The sequence below is a fragment of the Nicotiana tomentosiformis genome, chromosome 7 (assembly GCF_000390325.3).
Source record: "Nicotiana tomentosiformis chromosome 7, ASM39032v3, whole genome shotgun sequence".
Classification (NCBI taxonomy): Eukaryota; Viridiplantae; Streptophyta; class Magnoliopsida; order Solanales; family Solanaceae; genus Nicotiana; species Nicotiana tomentosiformis.
The window spans coordinates 22,320,678-22,326,076 of NC_090818.1; positions in this window are offsets into that span (position 1 = coordinate 22,320,678).

A 5,399-nucleotide genomic window follows, 5' to 3' on the forward strand; every position below is an offset into this window, starting at 1 on the left:
CGCAAGCGAGGATTCTATTAGTTAGAGTACACGAGTTGACGATTCCTGGTGAGCCCCGCATTTATTCGCGTGGGCAAAAATTATTATTTATTTGTTATAGTCTCTTTCTTAAAACTCTTAGAGTCTCTCCATATTTATTTTTATGAGTCATAAATATTCTTTTATTGATATAGACTTGTGACTCGTATTAGACTTTCCTATCGTATACTTGGAGATGAAGTTAGTATTATTGTATTGGAAATATTTCGTGAATAAGGATTATAACTTGTTTGGTCAATATAGGTTGTTTATTTTGTTGATTTCTAAGACAGATTTATTTTTGGATAGTCCTAAAACAGGGAAAACTCTGTCTGATTTTCTGTAAATTACCGATGAGGCTTACTTGGGAGCACTTGCTTCTAAGCGCCGGTCATGATCTTAAATTGGGTGGTGAAAAAGTTGGTATCAGAGCTTAGGTTATTCTTCTGACTAATGAAGCACACGTCGGTAGTAGAATCTCAATTATGATTATGTAGCTGGCCATTCCCATAATCGTGATTCTGCAAGGACGTGATGGGATATGTCTTGTCTTTCTTTCTTATTCCTCCTAACGTATGTGGTGGTTAGGGTCAAATAATTACACGTGTCACTGTTATCTTGTTCCTGTATGGTTCACCCAATAATAAAATTTGGCTAAAGGTTCAAAGATATCAAATAATGATATTAGACAAGCAATTGTCTCCCGCAAAGGAAAGCGACATAAATAGTAGACAAGGACAATGAAAGGGTCATTGTGCCATAATGAGGAGCTTTCTTTCCGCTAACATGTTTAGTCGTGTCCATTCCTGAAATTAGTACTGTTTTACCATCATAGCAATAGGAAAGTGTCATCACAAAGGTACTTACCTCAATGCAAAGAGAAATTGAGATCTCGATGGAAATAATAGATAGACATGAGAAGAATGGGCAACAGAATAGTTCTCTAGAGTCATCATGCACGTAGAAGATTGTAGGGAACATAAAAGTATCCTTAATAAAGTTCCTAAAGTTGAAACTACCAAGTATATTATTTCTGATAGTTCATACGATCCTTAAGGGTTTTTGATAAAATATTTACCACATTACGAGCTATAGGATATTTCATGGAATGGTCTATGGAACAAGCAACTTATAGACCGCAGAACATGTCGAATACATGAACTGATACCGTACTCTTAGGTATGCCAACAAGACAAACACAAATAATTTGCGAATGATTTCACTAAATTATTTATGAATCACTTCCTTCTCGACAAGTTTCTAATATGAACTTTCCTGCAAGATAGTTAAGAAATTAATTTAGACGATGGGTGTAACGACATATAGCACCTAACTTTCTCAATTGTATAGATAAGCAATATATTAAGTTTAGAGGCTTGATAAAATATTGGTTAACCATTTAAACAAGGTAGTAACTACACATACGAAAACCTTGATTTATTATGTGGAAGTTACACTTAGCGGAAAGATTGAAAAATATGGATATGGTAAGCGTGCACGTAAGAGGACCGAGATTAGGAAACGTTTCAGTATGGATTTTAATATGGGTTGAAGATTTAAAAATCACGAATATTTTGAAATATTGAGCAATCCTTCTTGGGTTGCCACTTTTGTAAAAAAAAAACCTACAGTAGTAAACATGTGTATACGAGCTTATTACATTTGAGTTTAGAGAAGAAATATTCTAGATGACCAATTTGTACTTGATGTGGTATGTTGTGACATGCCGATGGGTGTGGATTATCTATCATATTACCACATTACCTTTGATTTCTACATAAAGGTAGATTGATTGAGATACCCAATAAAATTAGTTTTGTACTAAAAAGGATTTTTTAATAGTAATGGGTAACGTTATATCACTTATCAATGTTTAATGATTATTGAACAAAGATGGTAGGAGTCTCATAACGATGGTCAATACAAGAGATGAGACACTTAGTTTGGAAAAGGTACCAGTAGTACGAGAATTTTCATGAGGATTACTAGGACTACTTCCAGTAAGAAAAATAGACACCGCCTTTGTTTTGACACATAATATGCAAGCTATATCATATGGCATCAACGGAGTTGAGAGAGCTAAATGAACAATTGCAAGACTTGTTGGATAAGAGTTTTATTATGCCAAGTGTTTCACCAACGGGTGCACCAATGTTATTTGAAAGAAAAAGGGGAGAATAGGTCCCTAAGAATGTACATCGACTACAGACAATTGAATAAGATAACGATACATAATACGTACCCATTGTCTCGTATAGATAACTTGTTTGATTAGTTACAAAGAGCCTCCCACTTTTAAAAGATTGATCTCCAGTCTAGTTATTATCAGCTTAAAATAATAAAGGAAGATATTTTGATATCAACCTCTAGAACTCAGTAAAGATATTATGAGTTATTTGTAATGCCTTTTGGACTGGCTAGTGCTCCAGCCGCTTTTATAGATATAATGAATATGGTATTTGAGTTATTTCAAAAAAAAAGATCATAGTTTTTATTTTTGATATTTTGGTATATTCTCGTAGTCAGGAAGAATACGAGTACCACTATATATATATATATATATATATATATATATATATATATATATATATATATATATATAGACGCTGCCAGAAAAATTACCTCTTTTGCCAAGTTCTTGAAGTGTGAATTCTGGATAGACTCAGTTCGGGCATATTGTAACTAAGAATGTGATTATGGTAAAATTAAAGAAGATAGAAACAATTCATAAATGTCAAAGATCAACTATTCCTATAAAGACCTGCAACTACTTGGCCTGGCAGACTACTATTGACATTTGGTATAGGACTTTTCCGAAATAGCAGCGCCATTAACCTAGTTAACACCAAAAAATAAGGTTCCAGTGGACAGAGGAATGTGAGCAGAGCTTTAGGAACTCAAAACATGTTTAACAACTATACTAATATTAGCCTAACTATCAGGTTCTATAGGACTCACGATATTCTGTGATGCTTTTAGGATGGATTAGGATGTGTCCTCATGCATATGATCGTGTTATACCTTATACTTCTAGACAACTCAAGAAGGACGACCTACACTATCCTACTCATGACTTAGAGTTAGTTGCAGTGGTTTTGGCTTTTGAAGGTTTGGAGGCATTACTTATACTGGGAAACTTGCGAAATTTATATAGACTACAAGAGTCTGAAATACGTATAAACCTTCAGCAACATAGATGGATAAAACTATTTAAGGACTATAATTGCACTATTCTATATTATCTTGGAAAGTCCATTGTTGTAGGCAATGCAATTAATTAAAAACAATTGTGGGATAGTTTGGCACATATATGTCACGACCCAAAAATTTTACCACAAGCGTCGTGATGGCACTTAGTCTCTAAGACTAAGTAAGCCGATTATAATCATAATTCAAGCCATTTTTTTAAAAAAAATAATAATTTAATACAACCTCCCAAGACTGATAATACTGAGTCACGAACTCTAACTGAATACATGAAATTATCTTGAGGATCGAATATACAGTACTGATCGAATAAGAAATTAACAGTACAATAAAATGAAAAGACTCCAAGAGACTGCGATGACCATGCAGTCCTACCTTGAATCCTTGCGATCATACTCTAATCTCTGTCTGAATCTGATATCTTCAATACCTGACTCTGCACAAAAATATACAGAAGTATAGTATGAGTACACCACGGTCGGTACCCAGTAAGTATCAAGACTAACCTCAGTGAAGTAGTGACGAGGTACAGTCAAGACACTCACTAATCAAATAATCTGTGCAATATAACATACAAAATAATAGAAAATAAACAGCAGTGACAGAAATACCAATCAACTAGTGATTTAAACAGCAAGGCAACAGGAACACCATAAATATTACTCAAACGAATAATAAACACAGGTACAACTAATTAATCAAGTCCTTCAAAATATACATCTTTTATCTATAAGTTTTTTAATAAAAGTCTCTAGAATATAATCCTTTTCAATAAATATATTTCGAATATACTTCCTTCAAATAAATATCTTTCTATTATAATTCTTTCAAATAAATATCTTCCGAATATAATTCTTTCAAGTAAATATCTTTCAAATATAATTCTTTCAAGTAAATATCTTTCAAATAGCAAGTAAATATCTTTCTAATATAATTCTTTCAAATAAAAGTCACCATGTGACACCTCATTTAACTTTTCTAGCATGAGAAATATATTCAACATATCACATTAAATGGCATGGCAATACCTTCATGTATTTGTCTCATTCTCACCCAATATATATATGTAGATCAAATCAATTTATATGGTAACACCCTTCGTGTATTTATATCTTTGTCACCGTGCATGCATATAACAGTATCAACTAGGTGGGAGAAATGTCAATAACAATAAAAGAAATAAAGTGGAGGCACACCGGAAGCAACAACGACTACAAGTCACATAGAAAACATAGGTGCACAATAACATCTCAAGATAAAGGCATGAATGTATACACAACAAAACGATATCACAATATAATGTATGTCTCTCGTCCTCGCCTGCACGGAAACACCATTCATGCCATGAATATATGATAATATAAAAATAATTGCACGGCATCACTCTTCGTGCTTTTACTCTCATCCTCACCTGATAATATAAATGAAATGGCACGGCATCACCCTTCGTGCTTTATACTCTTAATGGCACAGCATCACCCTTCGTGCTTTATACTCTCAAATGGCACGGCATCACCCTTCGTGCTTTACACTCTCAAATGGCACGGCATCACTCTTTGTACTTTACACTCTTCCTTACCAAGCACATGTATATCATTAACAAGCAATGTAGGAAGCATAATTAACATTAAGAAGAGTGTTTAAACCATAACACAATACAACAATTCATATCACAATTTACCAATGACCACAACCAAATTCTAAATATGTAGCAGAATCAATAAATTTTTCAACAAATAAACCAAGGCTCTACACAACGTATATAAAACCTCAAAACAATCAACAGAGGTGAAAAATACTCAGTATAGGGCAATGCCTTCATTAATCCAAATTCTTGATAATTATATTAACTCATCAATTTAAACTTATTTAATAAATATTTGCAGATAAGGATTCCATCATGAATTTAATTTCAAGAAAATATCAAATCAACAAACACACAGAATTCACATAAAATTCAAGTGACAATAACACCAAATTATTATATAAAATACAAACTTGACAAATAAGGAATGAGGCGTGATAATTCAAGGATTTACTAATTCCAACAATTATCCAATTTAATACATAAAAAGGCCTAAAACTTTAAACCAATAAAATTTGTACATATAAGCCCGAGTACGTACTCGTCACCTCGTGTACACGGCTTTCAATCACACAATTTCCACATAAGA